The sequence below is a fragment of the Patella vulgata genome, chromosome 1, assembly GCF_932274485.2.
Source record: "Patella vulgata chromosome 1, xgPatVulg1.2, whole genome shotgun sequence".
Lineage (NCBI taxonomy): Eukaryota > Metazoa > Mollusca > Gastropoda > Patellidae > Patella > Patella vulgata.
Window position 1 is genome coordinate 42809524 of NC_065879.2, and position 22394 is coordinate 42831917.

A 22394-nucleotide genomic window follows, 5' to 3' on the forward strand; every position below is an offset into this window, starting at 1 on the left:
GTGGCTAGTATTTGAAATAATTAGTATGAAATGCATGTGCTAGTATTTTGAAATAATAAGTATTAAATGCGTGTCTAGTATTTGAGATAATTAGTATTAAATGTGTGTGCTAGTGATTTTAGATAACTAGTATTAAATACGTGTTCTAGTAGTTTGTGATAATTAATATTAAATAATTGTTCTAGTATTTTGAGATAATTAGTATTAAATGCGTGTTCTAGTATTTTGAGATAATTAATATTAAATGTTTGTTCTAGTATATTGAGATAATTAGTATTAAATGCGTGTTCTAGTATTTTGAGATAATTTAGTAATAAATGTTTGTTCTAGTGTTTGGTATAATAGTATTAAATGTGTGCTCTAGTGTTTTTAGATAACTGGTATTAAATACCTGTTGTAATATTTGGGATAACTATTACTAAATCTGAAGAAATAAATACAGAAACATACTACTGGACAACGTTCGGGAATGAATTACTCGTAAAGTTGGTATAATTTAATATAGCAAGATGTGACATGTACAGATAAGCTAGACAATAGAAACATGGTATGATAATTATAACCAATGTCGAAATAATCTGCCAACGTCATTTCCTGCTTATATTTTAATTATTAAATTTCAATATGATGGCGGAATTGTCTTTATAAATTCTTTATAAAACGAAATAATCAGGGAAATTACCCCTTTCGTTTAATACATTATGGACTAGAATTTCTGCTATACACTATCTGAATCCGCCGAAAATTATTTCCGTTTCTGGTCGTTTAAAACAAAAATCTTCTTTTAGGGTGTTAGCCTATGGTTACTAAACAAATATAACACTACACGCGAATCGTTTTATTTAGATTTCATTAATATCAGATGAATATTTACTTTCTCCTTAACAAACGTCACAATTACTTAAGAAAATGGTTTAAATGGAATCACATGTTATAGACATTTTCTATGTATATGTTATTCATTTAGTTAGCGCTTTACATGAGATCAACGGGTTCTTACAAAACATACCCGGGTTCCAAATTAATCAAATGAAACGGAAAGCGAAAATACATATTTTGACATTTGTAAATATTAAAAGTGTTTAGAATTCTTGCGCAAAGGAAACGGGCGCTTAGGTCATTCGGGGTCCATAATACTTTAATCCTTTAATTGGTTAAAGTTGGCCAAACTGGATAATATTGTGTCAATTTTATTTGAGTTAATTCGGTAGACGCGTGCTACAGGTGCGATTTTAAGTGGTACCAGGTTGAAGTAAGGGTATGTGCCAGTACAGTACTTTACTGGATGTATACTTAATTTGTGTACTGCATCATACCAATGTACGAAAATAATTGTCATCGTTAGTCTGTAATGTTTTTATGATATATTTCTTTTAAAAATTCGATTTAAAAAAGAGACTTGAAGTTTTAAGATAACCAAGAACGGTATTTAAAAACGGAGATCTGGTTCTAGTTTAATTTTACACACTCAACAAATATATAATAAAACCAATCATATATAGACATTGTTTTCACGATCAGCCAGAATCATGCCCTAACCCTAGAATGTATATTCTAAATCTTTCAAACGATTAACCCTAACCCTATCCCTAATCTGAAACTAACCCTAACCCTATTCCTATAAAGCCAAATTATTATATATTATTTATTAGGATGGTAGCAAATTTACTAATTCATCAAGAAGTAAGAAAACCTTGGTAGTCTATTCTAAATCTTTCAAACGATTAACCCTAACCCTAATCTAAATCTAACCCTAACCATATAATTATATATTATTTATTAGGGTGGTAGCAAATTTATTAATTCATTGAGAAGTAAGAAAACGTTTGTAGTCAGTATATTTTAACGTATTTAGTGGAGGCCTGTTTATTTACTAATTTTAGTTTCTTTTTGACTTAAACCGTCACTAGTGGAACACTAAATCAATAAGTTATCGTTCAGGTGTCGATAGAATATTACTAAGAAACAAAGATGGTGGCGTTAAAATCAAAAGAAATTATTGTGTTAGAATTGGTCGATTTTAATCATTTTTGGACCAATATGCGTTATGTGAAGATTATTGTTTGTGCGTTCTATGTATTATTTATTCGAATTTTATTCTGGAAATTTATCCCTTTAACAACCACGAAACTAAAGCTATTTTAAAAAATTGAAGAATTACAGTGTCATGAATTTCAAATTAAAAACAATGATTTCAACAATCGAACAAATTTATAATAATTTCCAAAACTTTTCACTAAAATGAAATATACCGAAAACTCAATCTCAGGCGGACAGGACAATTAAACATTGAACCTTGTTCTAATTGATAAACGTAATAAATGTAGGATAAACGTAATAAATCTTCGTTGGGTCGTGATAGCGCAAGTTTTCTCATGCACATTTCAACACTCTTATAAGATAAAAAAAATCTTTAAAATTTCCATCCAATTTTTTTACGATTTCCTTCAGTGGAATGAAATGAAATGGGGTTTAACGTCCTACTTTTCTGCACCGACCGGATGGGAATACGTCATACAGTGTACTTAGGGAATTTTTCCTCTAAACCGGCATTTCCGATCACTCTTCATCGAATATGCACCCGATCCGCCTATTATTAGCCTGCTAGTAGTAGAGAGTTGTTAGTCATTTTTAGATGCTCGTAGCAGCGCTAAGGGTGCCTCTGCGCCTCTGGGGGTAAATTGTTAGCCGCTACAGTGACAACTAACAAGGGCAGCCTTTGTTATCTACTATAGTAGCAACTAACAAGGGCCGTATAGTTTTTATTTTCCTAATAAATAAATCGAGACTTGGAAAACTAACTTTATTCCCATTTTCTGGTTATTGACGAAATGTGGACTTATTTAATAAACAACTAAATTACTCATATTTTACTGCGGCCAAAATATTTATGAATAATACTAAAATAGGGATTAAAGATGAGATTTTGTGTAGATAATCAAGGCCCTATCCTATTTATAGGAGGAAACTGTGCGCTGTATGCATATATATTATTATTTAATGAACTTTCTTTTCAGAGGTCCCTATATTCTAATTTCGACAATTATAACATATACACTGTACATTGCATAAACTTCTCTCGAACAGTTCTGAGTCGCTTTTTGATCCACCATTTTATAATTTGCTCCCTTTACTATAGGAGTATTCTTCCCGTCTTAATGGATGTTTTGGTACATTAAAATCTGATCTTATCTATTATCTATTCCAATCGTATTTCTGACTATAGCAGTAACGATTTGTAGGCCTACTAATTTAATAAAAATAAAAAAAACCCACGTAATTTGTCCTTTCGTTTTAAATGTATCGAACGTTAAATTGTTATTCGTAATATCTCTTTTCAATGCTAAAGTATGAAAACATTTGTTAGCTATGTAAATTCATCAAATCAAAAGTTCTAGAAAGATTTGGAATATTCTGATTCTGTAACAAATGTAAATTTATATTTCGGTCATTTTTGAAAATAGTGAGTTACTAGGGATTCGTCGTGGCCTAGATTCCGATTTGACTTTTAATGGAGGTATAACCGTGGCTGTAACAGGGACTTTCTTCTTGTCAAAATTTTATATCGAATGCAGCTAAGTCAATTTATTATGTCACACAATTAATTATTATCTTTAATCCAGTCAAAAACTGGAACTATTTTGCGATATGGTTCCATTTCGAGCGGTGATCTGGTTATGCGACGCGTTTACCCGAATAATTCGCTTTCAGAATCTGATTATTCTGTTACCAATTTAATAATATAATTTAAAAAAAACAAAACTGTTTAGGATTATCTTATTTACGGAAGAGAACGTGTAATGGGTCGAATGTCTCGTCAATACAATATCAGACATTCTGAGATTAATTTGTTTTTATCGTTAGATAAATTTATCGTCTCAAGGAATGAGGCCGAAAGTTTTGAAACTGAATCAATCGGGTTGACTGAAAAAAAAAAACAAAAAAAAAACCCGAAGCATGTCGCCACGGCCATGGCATCATTATATCTAACCTTTTATGCTTTTATGAAGTCAAAGAACACGTTGATTTGTTTCGCGACCTATACATAGGCCTACAGTATTTGTTTAAAGACCCAAACGGTAAGTATTTCATATAGTTTATTAATAATTAAATTTTTCTATACATAGCCTACTAGATCTACTTCCTCTCACAGCCAAATGTGTATAGAACCAAAACTTTGAACTTAAAAGGCCAGGCAAATTTTCTGATTTCATGTAACAATGCGTTGTTATTTATTGTTACTGTTATTAGGGCCTATTATATTAGTTATTTCTTATTATAAGGGCCTGTGTTGAAGAAATTCCCTTACTGAAAAAGAAGACAATGATGCAAAATTAGATATCATTTTTCGATTTTTACAAAATAGATTGAATGTGAAAACAGGACGAAAGCAAAAAGATAGGCAACGTATGACATATTAAATTATTGCGGCTTTAGTTTTAGTCTACTTTTAGACACTTTAGTCTTACTGAGCTGGAAGGAATTAACAGTGTGACCTGCTCTAGTAGTCAATCAGTTGTTTTGTTTCGTAACGGTCACTCACGGACAAAGTCTTCTGTCAATTCCTGTCCGTCCTTATTATTATTAAGCCACAATATGAAAATACAACTCTTTTAGCCATTACCACAGTCTCTGTCTAAGGCTATTTTGGAGTCTTTTCCTTCTATTTTCACTGTATTTCTTTGTTTGCCAAAAGGAATCATTTTCCACAACATTTGATAATAGGCTATATATTGATAATAATCTATCACCATTTTCAAGTGTTTTGAATCACAAAATTCTATTTAAAAAAAGCAAAAAATTTGATTATTATTATTTATGTACAGTTCTATGGATTGCAATTACCAGTGCTGCTTATTACTGAGCGATGTTTCGAGTAGGGAAGCCCAGTCGAAACATCGCTCAGTAATAAGCAGTAATTGTATTCCAGAGAATTGTGACCTGTATATTCCAGTTCAATTACTAAATGCGATTGAAACAATTCAGTATTTTCTTATTGAAGCTTTCCATTTGGACTGACAGGAATGGTCAAAGAATTTTGTCTGCGAGATACAGTTCTGACAGGAATTAGTCATTCAGATGGTACGATAAACAAGTTCCCCTGTACACGGCATGCACATACCGGTAACTAAAAGAACCTTTTACAGTTTGAAATTGAAATAAGAGTAGGCGGGCAAACCAAAATTTCTTTATACATGTACTAGTACACTGCATGTCAGATATCGGTTTCATTATTCTCTGGTGTGGTTACCCCATGTCAGTGGTGCAGGACAGGGGCCTGACCAGGACAGCTGTCTAGTCATTTGGATGGGACAAAAAACAAGGTCACATGTTCACATTGGCGTGCACGTAAAAGATGCCGTGGCAGTTGGAATTGGATATATAACTTGTAAGAGTAGGTCGTAGTGCAGCTGTCCGGGCAAAATTTCACTCATATCATGTGCTCATCTTCATTAACCCAGGCGGAAAAGAACAGTAGGACATTAAACCCAATTTCATTTCATCTCCGTCTTCCATAGCTCGAATAATCCCATTTGGAATTTAATTCCCCAAACAACCTTCAATTGTTGTTTTCTACATTCTACACTAGTGGGATTAGTTGCAGAAAGTATGACAATAAACACCCCATTTCATTTCTTTAGTATAAATTGTCATGTAATTTTGTCCATGCTATCAGTCTATCTATCCATTTCATATAGTTTACGTTTGTGCCTTTTTAGAAATGAAATGAAATGAAATGAAATGGAGTTTAACGTCCTACTGTTCTACTCCAAACTGGGCTAATGAAGACAGGCATATGCCATACAGTGTGCTATGAGGGGAGATTTTGCCTGGACAGTGGCGCTACGGCCTACTCTTATATTGAATTCCAACTGTCAAGTGATCTTTAACGTGCACGTCAATGTGTACATGGGACCTCAGGTTTTTGTACCATCCGAACGACTAGACAGCTGTCCTTGTCAGGCCCTCCATCCTGCTTCACTGACAAGGGGAAACATGGACTGGTAACAATGAGTGAACGAAGGGAGGAGGGTGGCTGGTACATAAGTTTACCTTACATATAAAAAAGAAAAACAGTCCATGGACCTAATAACTATTCCTAAGCACATGTGTATGTCATTAGTAAGGGAAAGTGAGGTAATGTTAAATATTATGTTAATTTTGGAAATTTAATTTGTAAACAAATTAATCGCCACCCAGATTCTTTCCATAGAAAAAGCTAAGCTTATTATTACTGCACCAAGTTATTAGTAAAGGTTAGATTATCTGTACAAATTTACCAGCACACAAAGACTCTCCTTTTATATTATAGTGCGTTCAGACGTTGACATTGAACTGGATTGAATATCGTCTGAACACAAAGGTGGGACCAAATAAACCAGTTTAACAACCCCACCTGTAGCCGTCTTAAAATCTCTGGCTCCAGCTTGCTTTGGGCATGCACAGTACCGTAAACTATAGCCTGTTCCTGGCAAAATGACGACATGTGCAACAGCATTCGGTCTTAAATACCCTGCAATTTTGAACTAGTTTGAATATAAGCTTCTGAATAGGCTACCAGAAGGAAATAAACATTTTAAACCCACTTACTTTACAATTTTCTCAAGCTAAAAATAAATTGGGGGGTTAAACTGACCAGAAATAGAACAGACAGATCCAGTTTGTGGCGATTTACAACGTACAAGGACATTGATGCATCTCAGAATAGTTTCTGTAAACTATAGGCCTAAACATGCACAAGGCCTCCAATCTAATTCTGAATTGGCCTTTTGTGTAGTGAAGTGAAGGTTAACCAATGCGGTATTTTTAACTATGTTAGTGTACATGTACATGGCAGTAGCTAAATAATTTTTCACATTATGTTTTATTTATATTTTTTAGAAGTTGATTTGGAGAAAAATAAAGCTCCTTAAGCAGAGAAAAGACACAAGAATGTATTGATGTTGGATGTTTAAGTTGAAAAAATCAAACTAAAGACTTCAGCAGAAGTGAAATGATCCCAAAAAGAACTTAAGGGGGGAATATGTTTCAAGTAATTTCTTTATACTTTCTAATTATGTGCCTTCATTTCAACTTACATATACATTATGTAAGATTTAGATAGAGAGCTAGCCATTCTTGCTATAATAGTTCGAAAATAGATAATGTAAAATGAATAATATTGAAAATTTCATTCAAATTGCTTTATTGCCAGCGAAGATATTAGAATTTGAAGTTTTGAAAAGACGTGTGCAATAATTGCATCGACCGTACTGGTTGTTCAAAGCTAAGTCTCGCTCCTCCTTTTTAAGATTAAATCAAAATATGGCTGAACTGTTCTAATCTAGCTAATATCAGAGAAATCAGATGACATCAAGAGATGATTAGTTAAACTTACATTATGCAAGAGCTAAATCTGCCTATTGCAGGTCTTTCTTTAGCCTGAAAAGTTATCTAAATTATTAATAAGATATTAATAAACTGATCCAGACCATAATCAACTCTTGATGCCATGGGATGTCTCCGATATTAAATAGATTAGAACGGTTCAGCCGTATTTCGATTTAATTTAGAATTGGAGTATCAAGGCTTAGCTTAAGTAAAGTGGTTGCAATTAATGCACACATCTTGTCAAACTTCAAAGGATCATATCTTCATTCGCAATAGAGTAATTTACAGGAAATTTCAATTTATTCATTTTACATCATCTATTTTCAAACTGTTATAGCAATAATGGCTAGCTCTTTATCTAAATCTTACATAATGTATTTTTAATTAATGTCTAATTAATAATTTAGAAAACATTTCAGGCCTAAAGAAAGACTTGCAATAGGCAGATTTAGCTCATGCATAATGTATGTTTAATGGTTGTTACTGTACAATATACTTCATAAACACCCTACAGGTCAGAATTTCTGTAAGGGTTTGGCTAGTTCGAAGAGTCACCCAACCATCACTTTGTTAACGTTCACTGTGTATTATTTTGTGAATCTTGTATTGTGAACTCTCTAAAAAAAATTATTGTCCCCCGCCTTTCGAAGAAAGCAGGGAACTATTAAAATGGGTTCGTTTGTCTGTCTGTCTGTCCGTCAGTTTGTCTGTCCGTCACACTTTTTGGGACACAATAACTCTCTTTCTAATTGAGGTAGAATATTCAAACTTGGTGACAGTGTAGGTGTTTATTAGGTCAATACCTAATAAAGATGAGTGCAAAGATGAGCATTTTCTGCTTAGGTTAAGTAGAGATAAGCAAATTGATTGAGTGATGAAGCTTGATGTATAATTTCATTACATCAATACCTTGACTATGTTCGATAATGAGCATTTTCTGCTCAGGGTAAGCAGAGCGATAAGCTATTTGATTGGCAGAGATTTTAGAACACAATAACTCTCCTTCTAATTGAGCTATAATGTTCAAACTTCTTGTAGATGTTTATTAGGTCAATGCCTTGATGGAGTTCGAAGATGAGCACTTTCTGCCTAGGGTAAGCAGAGATAAGCAATTTGATTGGTTGATGCTTTGGGACACGATAACTTTAGTTCTAATTAAGTGAGAGTGATGAAACTTGGTGTATAGTTTCATTACATCAATACCTTGACTAAGTTCGATAATGAGCATGTTCGGGGTAAGCAGAGCGATAAGCAATTTGATTGGTCGAGACTTTGGAACACAATACCTATCATTTTAATTGAGTTAGAATGTTCACACTTGCCGTAGGTGTTTAGAAGATGAGAATCTTCTACTTAGGGTAAGCAGAGATAAGCAATTTGATTGGTTGATGCTTTGGGACACGATAACTTTAGTTCTAATTATGTGAGAGCGATGAAACTCCTAATATATTAATCCAATAAACTGAAATCAAGGCCTGAAATGTATTACTAGATTGTAAAAATGGATAAGTACTGCAAAGTTTAAGCAGTACCTTGTTACAGGAGTATTTCCGGCTGCATGAACGGTCATGTCCTCTGTATTCACTTCACCTGTGTTGTCATTTTTAGATTTAATGGCATTTATATTAATATTGGAGCCCTGGAGAAGACCATCCTGGTTGATTTTCAGGTGATCTATATTGGTATTATAATTCATGTGATCATATAATGTGATGGGTTGTGTACTGTATGTAACATAAATTATCTGATCAAATATATCATTGTAGGGAATAATGAAATCTAGAGAAGAATACCAGAAGAAAAATGGTACAGGAGAAATTTCAAGATCTAGATTGGTAAAATGCTTTCTAGATGGAGCTTAGTAAATGCATTTCAAGATTGAGCTTATTAAAAATTGAATTCTAGAAATAGAAACCTTTGATTACCGTGCACCACAAGCTTTTGCTTACGATAATGTCGAATCATTTTGGTGTTGCAGAAATTGCAAAAGAGTGGATGGCGTCATATCTACAAAACAGGAGTTTTCGTGTAAAAGTTAAGAATGATTTCTCCGATGTAAAACATGTAAATTTTTCAGTTCCACAAGGTAGCATCAATGGTCCGATCTACTTTATTTGCTATACCAGTACACTAGCATCCTGCATCAGACACAATCAAACATTAGTTGGCTACGCCGATGACCACAGCTTGTATGACAGTTTTAAAGCCGGAGATCTTGATGCAGAATCTCATATTGCTTCCCGCGTATCAGAGTCCTTAGACGATGTTAAAATCTGGATGCTGCATAATCGACTAAAGATGAACGACGAAAAAACTGAGGTTATTATCTTCGGTGGTAGCCGTTAGCTCCACAAGTCTACCATCCACGAATTAAGAGTTGGGGATTCTGTAGTTGGGTCTTCATCCCGTGTTAAATTCCTGGGGATGCATTTGGACGAAAACTTAAACTTAAAGAGTCATTTTGCCCAGAAGACTTGTTGTGCTGCTTCGGCAATGTTCAACTTGCGGAAATTGAGTCCGTTTCTTTCGCGAGAATCATCTCTTCAAATTGCCAGTTCTTTAGTTTTCTCCCATATGGATTACAGAAATAGTCTGCTCTGTGGTTTGCCAGCAACTACTCTTCAACCTCTCCAACGAATTCAAAATTTTACTGCAAAGCTAATTCTTGGTGTTAATTACGGCCATAGCTCGACTGGTGCTCTGAAAGAACTTCATATATTGCCAGTTGAAGTCCGATGCCAATTCAAGCTACTGGTACTGGTGTATAAGTGTCTCCACAACCTTGCCCCTGTCTACCTTTCTGAATTATTGCAGTCCCAAACTTCATCATGCAATATGAGATCGTCATCAAAAAACATTTATACCCAAGACAAAAAGTAAAACATTTGCAGACAGATCGTTCAGTGTGCTAGGACCGCAGCTCTGGAATACATTTCCAGAAAGTGTGAAACAATGTCAAACTGTAACGGATTTTAAAAAGAAACTCAAAACATATTTTTTTCGTAAAGCATTTCTTTAACGTTTGTGTAAGACTTTGTGAAGCGCCATTGAATGCATGGCAGTAATGTGCACTATATCAAATGTAATATGTTATGTTATGTTATGTTATTACATCGTTTCTTCACAGACAGTTGAGTTGATGATAATGTAACAATAAAGAACTTTTTTCATTGGATCTTATTATTTCATTACAAATTTTGAATGTAAATACATGTAACATTTTGTTTTATATTTTGAAATATTGTATATATTATGGAAAATTGTGATAATTGTTTATTAATTTTGAAATATCTAGACTGTGATTTGGTTTTAATTCATGCATATGTAACGTAATCATTATTGATTAAACTTTGTGAAATAATTAGATCAGTTTTTTACGCCCACATTTTGATGTGGACGTATATTGTTGTCGTCCCTGTCTGTCTGTCCGTCCACTATTTGTTTTTGGGTGGACACGCTACAGGTCACAATTTTAATATAGGTTTATTGTCCAAAGATGTCTGTTTCTTTCGATATTGACATGTATCGGACTGTAACTTTATGGATTATGGCCCCTGATTGTACAAAAAATCACGTTTTTAGCTTGTGGACACTCCAGAGGTCACAAGTCTTATCCGATTTTGATGAAACTTAAAACGTATGTTTACAACCCAAACATCTCGGTTTCTTTCGAAACTATTCAAATATATCATGGTTACACCCTAATGATGGTTGAATTCGAATTTCGTGAAAATGGACGCTCCTTGTGAGATAATAGTGGAAAAGTATGTAATGTTTTAAAGAGGTCACAGTTTTTATCCGATATTGATGAAACTTAAATAATATGTTTATATCCAAAGGATCTCTGTTCCAGTAGATATTCACATATATCGAACCATAGCTTCCTGAATTATGTCCCCTGATTGTACAAAAAACACGTTTTTAGCTTGTGGACCCTCTTTAGGTCATAAAGACGCTCTAAAGGCTAAAGTTATAATCCAATTGACTTATACAAGAGGGGGGTTGGATGGCCGAATGGTTAGCATGTGCCCGCTGTATCAGAAAGCCTGTCATTGAGTCAACTGGGGTGGTTTCGAATCCCCGGTCGTACGTGACAAGGAGTAGAGTCGCCTGTCCAACCTTGTTGGTTTTCTTCGGGTCCTCCGATTTCCCCCCACTGCTAATGACCCCTATGCGCAAGTGAATTATTGAAATAAAATTAAACCATGTTAGTCCCGAAATGACCTAGTTTGTGTCGAGTGGACGTTTAACCCCATTTCTCTCTCTCTCTCTCTTATACAAGATGTAAGTGTTATGGCCATCAGACGAAAAAAACCCATTGATTTTCAGTGACTACCAATAATTACTGGCAGAGTTATAGCCCTCACTGACATTGAAACATATTGTGGACTCTCTACAGGCTAATTACTTTATTACTTATTAATAGGTTGTTTCTTTTGATCAGCTTTTGTGTCATTTTGATGTTTCCACCTGCAAAACAACAAATATGACCCATACGGACTTCTCCGAAGACAAAGGTGCTGTGGGCGCATGTTTAGTTGCCAGTCAACCTATCTTTTGATAAACTTGAGACAAGTTTGCAATCAGCATGAGGCAATTAGCTACAATTAAATGTATAGTTAAACACACAGTTTAACGCTACAATTGATATAGTAATTCTATCACAATAGTGAAGACTGGACCACTAAAGTAGTTACTTTGTGGTAATGCGATCTACATTTTCAAAGCGGTGTTTCTTATAATTCGAAAGCCGCCATGACACCGGCCAGATGAAATAAGTTCGGTAGGCGAAAAATTACTCGTAGCAGTTTGGTTTCATATCATATAATTATGCGGTAAGGCTTCACCTTTATTTCAATGGGAATTGGTTTATTATATGTTAAGCTATGTACAGTACAGTTTTGGGCCAGTTTATGTATAAATTAAGGGAGCTGTAGGTCAGTAACCTTTTTGTAGTCATTTGACTAAAAAACTTACGCAAAGGAACTCCGCAGGACGAGCTACTACTGTGGCTGGAGTAAGGCGGAAGACATCAGTAGTGGAACCATCTCTACCCAACCAGTAGCCTAGTGGGTTTTCGTCGGGTTCTCCATATTGACTGACTGAGATACACATAACTACCGGTAACATCGATCGCACAAAAAGGTTACGGAATATGCGTTGGGAGGATTACAAAATGAAATGCGGTTTTACGTCCTACTTTTCTGCACCAACTGCAGGTGATACTGAAGACGAGCATACGACATGCATTGTGCTATGTGGGAAATTTTATCCGGATATCAAATCACACGGCCTACTCTTTTTCAACTACTCAACTGTCAATCAAGGGTTCTTTTACTTGATTACCAACGTGTAAGGCTAGACACTGTCTGCATCACTGACAAGTGGAAACCGCGATTGGAAATCCCAAGAAACTTCCTCGGCCAGCACCTAGATCGGATACCCTGATTAATGAACCAGCGTCTTACACCGTGGCTCGTTGGGAGGATTACGTCTCCTCACCCACAAACGTATAAATGCATAATTATATGACGGATTTATCATGTTCTTTGGCGTGAATGTGTGTGAATTTCACAAAATGGTATATCTATACTTACACAATTCGAGAGTCGGCCGTCGTAACCCTAAAATACCGTGCACAAATGCATGTAATACGCATTTAGGGTGTGTGCCGATTACAAAATTGCCATGTTAAACGCGTAAGGTGTGTGGGGATAATATAATTGCCATAATATATTAACTGGCTGCTACAGTTATCTTGTTTGGTGTAAGTTTTCCATACCGATCGATCTGTTATTCCCCAAAAAACCCAAATCATGGGCGCAAATATATGTACTACACATAGGACGTGTGGCGATTGAATATTACTTGCCTGCCACAATTACTTTAATTTGTGTGAATTTTCCATACCGATCCATCTGTACTTGACATATTACTATATTAATGTCGGCCATAGTAATCCTGATAATAATAATAATGATATCGTTTATTTGTAAAGCGCGTTAATACAGAACAAAAACAGTTTCTAAGGCGCTGTTGGTTATATTCACTGATTATTTACAGATCAGGGTTTTGAAACAAGAATGTTTTGAGTTGAGATTTAAAATGGCCCACAGAGGGTAATTGTTTCATTGACTGTGGTAGTCATTCCAAAGAAAAGGGCTAGTATAAGAAAGGGTACGTTTTCCAAGTTGTAAGTTAATAGCTGGAGATTTTAGAATATGTTTTTTCTGAGAACGAAGATTTCTGCTGGTGGTATAGGGTTCTACAAGACTTTTTATATGAGATGGAGCTTGGCCGTTTAACGCTTTGCAGATAAAGAGGAGTAAATTGAACTTAATTCTTTGCTGAATTGGGAACCAATATAGAGATTGCAATACCGTGGAGATGTGTTGCTATTTCTAGTTTTAGTGAGGCACCGAGCTGCTGAATTTTGAACATGACGTAGTTTGTTAATCTGATAGTCTGGTAAGCCGTATAGTAAACCATTTTGGTAACCTAGTTTAGTTGAGATGTATGCGTGAATGAGTTCTCCTTTATTTTCATAAATGGGATAGCGTTGGATCTTTCAAATTCGATGTATATGATAGAAGGTGGTGGAGCAAATACTTTGTATGTGATCGTTCAACGATTGGTTCGAGTCTAATACAGCACCAATATTTCGAGAGTTATAGAATCCTGTTGGATTTCTTTAATAATGGTTTAACAATGGCTTTTCCATTAAATATTAATGTCTGTTACAATTATTTTAATTTGTGTAAATTTTCCATATCGATCAATCTGTACATGACATATACTAAGCAGCAAACGAAACGTCGGGTTGGTATGTTAATCTGAATAGACGCATTGCATAAAATATGTCAAATGTTTTTATTATTTGTGACCACATCTCCAACCTTACCTGAGCAATAAGGCTCCTTCTCAAACACGGAATTGAACCCAGGAAATATTCTCAAAAACGCAACCTGACTTCTGAGATGGTAATGTGTTGTCCATGATTTTCAAGTAACTCATGCTGCACGTGCTGTTCACCGGGACCAGTCCTATAAAATGCACCCCATACCTGGTTGAATCATTCACACTACAACGTCAGCAGCATGCCACGACTCACGACAGCTCAGAGGGACCAGGCGCTTGGAAGACTCGACGCTCGCCACACTGCCCAAGCCGTTGCCAATCACTTACAGGTCAATGTTCGGACCATCTACAGGCTTCAGCAACGCTTTCGAGTCACCAACACCACGGATGATCGCCCTCCGAACTGGTAGACCACGGGTTACAAGGCCTAAAGACTGCCATGTTCTGCGACAGCAATTGTAGAATCCCTTCACACAGGCATCTGAGACAGCACGTCAGACAGTGGGAACACACGGAAGACCCATTAGTACCGATACAGTGCGCCGACGTCTTAACAGAGAGAACATCCATTGCCGTAGACCTTACCGTGGACCGATCCCCATCCAACGCCATCGACGTGAACGTCTACAGTTTACCCAACAACACCAGAACTGGTGAGACAGACAGTGGAGAACGATTTTTTTTAACAGATAAGAGTAGGTATTGCTATCAACTGCGGATGGCAGGACAAGAATACGCCGTTGAGGTGGCCAGTGTTATTCTGACCAATGTGTCATGTGTCATGCTTTGATCCATTTAGTAAGTCGTTTTCTAGAATGATTTAATTAAAGTGCCTCTCTGATTTTGAAATCGTGCCGACATTTATCAAATTGCCATTGAATATTAATTGTCTGCTACAATTATTTTAATTTATGTGAATTTTTCATATCTATTTTCCTTCAAAATAGCAAGTTTTCTCAATTTATGAAGAATTACAACAAGAAATATAATATCGACATCCTTTTATTAATCAATCAATAAATTATAGCTGATAAAATGAACAAATTATTCACACCATAATTGATAAAATGACAATAAACTATCTACAATATAGTTAACAAAATAAAATCGCCAATAAATCAATCACACTATAGTTGATAAAATAAACAATATATTAATTTCACTACAGTTGTTAAAATGAGCAAAATAAATTATTTTCACTTTAGTTGATAAAATGAGCAAATCATTATTCACAGTATAATCAATAAAATGAGAAATAAATTATTCACACTATAGTTCATATGAACAATAAGTTATTTTAACTAATGAGCAATACGCCATGTACACTATAGTTGATTAAATGAAAAAATTATACATACAGTCAATAAGCTGATAAACACTTCATAACACTGAATAAACTATGTATCAATGCACTCAATATGTTTATAACCCTTTATCAATACAGTCAATATTGTGATCAACAAAATTTAACAATACACTTGATACACTATAGTTGATAAAATGAACATATTATTCACACTATAGTTAAGAAAATAAACATAAAATTATTTACAGTAATATTGATAAAAGTTTGTAATAAGCTGATAAACAAACATTTCTTAACACTTAATAAATTTTATCATCCAAATACATTCTACAGTAGATATCGCTTGTGTGATATATTTCATAATCTACTGCATGAATTTGATTGGTCAGTTGAAAAGGAACTACTTTTTTTATTTTCAAAGAACAGTTCATTTCTTATTAAACGTAACTTTTTTTTTTATTAAAAATGAACTATTGTTATTCAAAAGACCTTGATGGAAACACTGGGTCAATATAAAAGACTTTGCAATGGTTGAATTGCTGTCAAAAATGATGTATCACTACGCCGTAATGTTCAGTAAAAGTGAAATCTACAGCAAAGAATTATATTTATCTATTTGTGGATGTAAGAAGGGATTGGGTGATACATTAAATCATCTACTCGTCTTTTTTTATATCAAAAAATATCAACACTCGTTGATAAAGTAAAAAAAACTCGGCAGAGCCTTGTTTTTTGTTACCTTATTAACTTGTGTCGGTGGAGTTAACGCCTGTCAATCAAACGATCGGCCATTCTCTGAGATGGCGAAGAGAGAGTTGACGCCTATTTCTAGTCAAAAATTACAATGGTGATAACTTTGTTCAGAATAAAGTAATTTGACTGAAATTTTCAATATAGTCCTCTTTCATCATCTATTTTTGGACTTTTACTGCAAGAATGGCCAACTCTCTATTAAAATCTCCCATAATGTATCTTTAAGACACATAATTTTAAAAGAAGGGATTGGGTGATAAATTAAATAAAATCACCTACTCGTCTTTTTTTATATCAAAAAATATCAACACTCGTTGATAAAGTAAAAAAAAACTCGGCAGAGCCTTGTTTTTTGTTACTTTATCAACTTGTGTTGATATTTTTTGATATTAAAAAAGACTGATAAGAGATTCTCTATATGTATCAATGCACTCAACAAGTTTATAACACTTTATCTAATGCAGTCAATATGGTGATCAACAAAAGTTATCAATACAATCGATAAGTTGATAAAAAATTATTTTTCAGTACACTAAATATGTTTTTTCACCCAATTCTTTATCAATAGCCTACACTCAATATGTTGATAAACAGTACACTCAATATGTTGATAAACAGACTATTTATCAATACACTCGGTAAATGAACTATTAGTCAACACATGTACACATTCTATATCTTTATCATTATCTCCGTCATCATCATCTTCATAATAGTCAAACAAAGTGCTTTCTGTGAAATCATCCGCAAGAACAATTTTCCGAACATGTTTTATATTTTTGCATATTATCACTTTAGGCATTAAACAAACCTGTTCTGTTTGTAAACTGTGAGACAATGTTGAGGCATTAGCAGCTCCTTCAGATTTCTAGTAATCAGTTAATTTGTCCAGTTGAAGTAGCTCTTCTTCTCGGAGTGTATCATAGTAATAATTTATTAACGGGTGTAGAGAATTAGATGTTACACTATATTCAAATGTATCTGTTTTTTGCTGAAGATTTCCCTTATGGTATTTGTTGTGTTGTTAGGTAAGTTTAGTGATCTTTAGTTAATACTGATTTTCTTCAGTTGCCTTCCAGCCTTGACTCCTGTAAAAAACAAATAGTATTTTTGAAGAAAAAGTAAATAAGATAATAATAACCAAGGTGTGTATTAAGATAAAAGATAAGGTACCAAATATATGAGAACTGAGGGTATTAAGTGATCATTTAGCATTTCAAAGCAGGACGACAGGATTTCAACTAAACAGGACGATAGGATTTCAAAGAACTTAAAAAATATTTTAACATACATTATGCACGAGCTAAATCTGATTATTACAAGTCTTTATTTAGACTTCAGATGTCATAGAAATTATAAATTAGATCTTTATTTATACAACAAGCACAAAATCAACTCTGTAGACCCACGGATGGCTTGGATTTAAACAGGATTTCATTGATTGATTAAATTTTTAAATGGCGTCGTAAGCGGAGATTAAATTTTTAAATGGCGTCGTAAGCGGAGATTAACCGTTAAGTTGACGTCATACTCCCGGAAATTTAAGATCGAGGCTAAATGATAGAGTGTACGAAGCTAGGCCGCTGTTGAGCGATGCCGCATGTCAGTCAATGTGATTGAAAGTTCGATATATACAGCTATAATTATCCTCATTTTTTGGTCCATTCTTTTCAAACTTTCGCTTCTTATATATATATTAAAAGTCTTATTTTTAATTTGTAGTAAAAATAAATGTGATATGAATTGAATTGTGCAACCCCATCTCAAACCGAATAGGCTAACGGTACCACAGTCATTGAAAATGTTACTTGATAATCAAGATTATGTAGGTGGAGTTAACGCCTGTCAATCAAACGATCGGCCATTCTCGGAGACGGCGAAGAAAGAGTTGACGCCTATTTCTAGTCAAAAATTACAATGGTGATAACTTTGTTCAGAATAAAGTAATTTGACTGAAATTTTCAATATAGTCCTCTTTCATCATCTATTTTTGGACTTTTACAGCAAGAATGGCCAACTCTCTATTAAAATCTCCCATAATGTATCTTTAAGACACATAATTTTAAAAGTATTATTTTGCTCAGTGAATTGCTCAGCGATACTGATACCCATTTAATCTATTCCTTACTGGTCACTGTGGTGACTAGCTTTGTGATCGTCATTCTACTACAGCTAGGCCTATTCACTTTTGGTCCTACTTTGTTTAATTGAATGTGGTTGTAAGCATTCTAGTTAATTCATGGCTTGGAATAGGCCCAGTTACTGGATCCCACAGAAAATTGTTACCTAGGCTGTGACCTGTGTGATGACCCAATTACTGGGGCCACGTGTATTAAAAAGATTAAAGATACATTATTGTCATTATGCAAGATATAGATAAAGAGCAGGCCGTTCTTATTATAATAGTTTGAAAATAGATAATGCAAAATGAATATATTGAAAATTTCGTTCAAATTACTCTATTGCAAGCAAAGATATTAGCCTTTGAAGGTTTGACAAGACATGTACAATAATTGCAACCACCGTACCGTACTGGTTGTTCGAAGCTAAGTCTCGCTCCTTCATTTCTAAATTAAATCAAAATATGGCTGAACCGTTCTAATCTAGTTAATATCAGAGATATCCGATGGTATCAAGAGTTGATTTTATGCTTGTCATGTAAATAAATGTCTAATTAATAGTTTATATAATATAACATTTCAGGTCTAAAGAAAAACCTGCAATAGGCAGATTGAGCTCTTGAATAACGTATGTTTAAGTGATTAATTCTTTGCAACATACAGAATTTTCAATATTGAGACTGATGAAGGTGCGAACCTGAAGCATTGCTTTCCTCCATTGATAATTTTTTTACCTCATCTTTTGACAAATCTAAAATAAATACATTACAGGAGTATTACGATATGAAGAATCCATCATGCCCAATGATAGTGTTATGGACCAGACAAAACAGACATGTAACTAAATTTTGGGTGGAGTAACCATTACTGGTGCCATCTTACAGCAGATGGGAACAAATAAAATCTGACCTGTCAAGCATACATTAAACATGTACTATTAGTAAAGAACTACACGATTTTAAAAAACACAAGAAATATCTGTAGTCCTGATGTAGGATGAAAGGATTATAGTAATGTTGTAAACACAAAAAAAACTGTAATCCGTAAGCATATTGAAGAAAAAAAACAATTAAAGATTTTGAACAAGGAATAATTTGAAAATTTCAGTAAAATTACTGCATTCAGTGTAGTCTCTATTTTCATTGCTACTGTTTGTTACGATATACACAAAGTCTTGTACATCCATTTTTAAATTAGATTATTAAATGGCAATTCCGTTTCAATCTGTTCATAATCACAAGGTTGATTATGGGCTTTATTCTGACGTGGTTTCATCTTGTCAGTGGTGCAGGACGAAGGGGGAGGCCTGACAAGGACAACTGTCTAGTCATTCAGATGAGATGAAAAACCGAGGTCCTGTTTATACATTGGCTTGCACGTAAAAGATTCCTTGGCAGTTGGAATTCGATATAAGAGTAGGCCATAGTGCCGCTGCCCGGGCAAAATTTCCCTCAAAGCACACTGTATGGCCTATGCCCTTGTACATTAGCCCAGTATAGGAGAAAAACAATAGAACGTTAAACCCCAATTCATTTCATTTTTGATTATGTGATCAAGGACCGTAACTCTGGCAGTAATTATCAGAAATCGTTGAAAATTAAGACTTCTTCGTCTCATGACCTGCAATGAAATGAAATGGGGTTTAAAGTCCTATATCATGTATCATGACCTTAAACACTATAAATTCAATGTCAATACGATAATAAGGACCATAACTTTCACTGAAAATTTATAGGCTTCTTTGTCTCATGACCTTAAAAACTGTTTATCAATCGGATATTAACTTTAATAGACTTGTGGATGTACAGACGGCCAGACAATAATATGCCCACATTTCAGTTTTGGCGTATAAAAAAAAGTAGTCTATCTGTCCATTCATGAATTCTGATACACCATCCACTGGCATTGGTTTATTTACATCATATTCGGGAGGTCAGGGGAGAGAGAAATGGGGTTTAACGTCCACTCGACACAAACTAGGTCATTTCGTTACTAACAAATGGTTTAATTTTATTTCAATAATTCGCATGCGCTTAGGGGTCTTTAGCAGTGGGAGGAAAACGGAGGACCCGGAGAAAACCCACGAGGTTGGACAGGCAACCCTACTCCTTGTCACGTACAACCGGGGATTCGAAACCACGCCTGTCGACTGACTCGACTCAATGACAGACTTTATGATACAGCGCTTGCAGGGGAGGTCAGGGATACAGTACAATGTTCAATAGCTACAATAGGCATAACCATTTGGATTGATATACTCATTTATCAGTTATTGTTGAGAGGAAGTGTGATCTATTCTGAACTCTGAGCTAGGCCTACATCCTCTGTAAAATGAAATGAAATTTTAATAATGTTTCTTAACACCCGAAGCAAGCAAAGGACTGTTTAGTTATCGACTGAAACTTTATTATGAGTACACTTTTAATTCTATAGGTCGATTCAGATTATTCTTTGACAATACGAAAGAAAAACATTAATTATATATTACCGTACGGTACCAGGTAATGTGAACAAAAAGTGCTATCAGGTGTTCTAAAAAGAATAAGTACGCCCCCCCCTGCATATGCTGCACACATACATATGACTTGCTGTTCAGTTCGCTAATTAGCATGAATAGAAAGGCCCAGCCTAGAGTCGCATTATAAATGCTTTTATAGATCAGTATATGCTTTGCCATTGGAATTTGTTAAACCACAAAAACAGGCTATAATGTTTCTGGTTGAATTTTGCATGGAACAGTGCCTAGTTGCTTGGATGGAAAGAAAAATGCGTCCTGCACATAGAACTAAAAGAACCCTACAGACAGAATTCCAAAAAAGAGTAAGCTTACGTAGGCTACATTAGTGTCACTCTGTCCAAAATTTGCCTCATCATAACATATTGATAGACGATAGTGTATGCCTTCTTCATTAGCCCAGAAAGAGCAGAAAAGTAGGATGTTAAACCCCATTTCAGCATTTCATTTCATTTTGTTTCATCATCATATTAATATCTTCAAAATTCATATCATCAAAATTCATATCATCAAAATCCATATCATCAGAAATGGCATTAGTACCAGTAGGTCTACATAGTTAACATAGGCCTAGTTTAGTAGTTTAGGCTACAAGTACAAGTAGGCTTCAAACCTAGTACGGCCAAATACTAATAGTGCTTGATCTTGATGGCAGTAGGAATATTGTTTAGCACTATCTCACAAAATCTGTCATTTGAGCCTAACACGGCGTGCATGGGTCGACTGTCAAGTGAATTTAACAATAGGCCTATTAGTCCCAAAATGATTTAGGCCTAGTTTAATGGTTTGTGTCAAGTGGTCGAGACGAGTGGACTTTAAAGGAGCTAAATCAAGTAAATCGCTAATGTTTGGGACCTAGAAATTGACCCAAATGGGTCGCAACAAATAATAATGTAATCTGATTGTATATAAATAAACTGATTTACATTCAATTGTTTCCGTTTTGACTCTAATTTCAAATCAGTTATCTCCAGCGAAATATGGCATGAGTCTCAACCGAATCGCTATTTCTAGTATCTGGTTATTTCAGTCTATTGCGCATGCTCTCATGGCGTCACCGTTTGATATGAGTATTCAGTTGTGGAATATGTCTAGCCTCGGTCCTTTGTTACAAATGACAATCAAACGTACTATGGCACCGTACACGATTCGTGTACCAATGCAATGGTAAAATATTTATTTTATTTTAAATATTGGTTATCAGAAGCTTACCTTTTCCCGGTAAGATCACAACATCAATGTTGATTTGAATTGACAAATAATTCGTGTTTTCAACGAGTAAGACTTTGGTGGATGATATTGAATTAGACTTAGAGACTAAGTTAGTTTAGCTAATCTTAGTTAGACTTAATCCCCATCTGCCATCTGGCATCTCTCTGTCCCGAGTCCGAGTCTCTCTCTGTCTCTCTAACTATTAAAGCCCAGTCTTTGGATGGGTTTTATCCCCTGTTTAAGTCTGATCTTTTATAAA

General features: G+C 34.8%; 1 long non-coding RNA gene across 3 annotated transcripts; it reads left to right on the forward strand.

The window, feature by feature from the left end:
• Positions 1-3299: 3299 nt before the first annotated feature.
• On the forward strand, positions 3300-10717 carry LOC126820624 (uncharacterized). 3 transcript variants are annotated; one of them, XR_007681861.2, is made up of 4 exons: positions 3300-4079; positions 5003-5124; positions 6883-7033; positions 9138-10717. It is a non-coding gene; the product is annotated as an uncharacterized LOC126820624 (long non-coding RNA). The 3 variants fall into 3 exon arrangements; XR_007680026.2 differs by lacking the exon at positions 5003-5124 and having other exon boundaries at positions 3313-3517; positions 4011-4079; positions 9138-10716; XR_007680025.2 differs by lacking the exon at positions 5003-5124 and having other exon boundaries at positions 3932-4079; positions 9138-10716.
• Positions 10718-22394: the final 11677 nt, after the last annotated feature.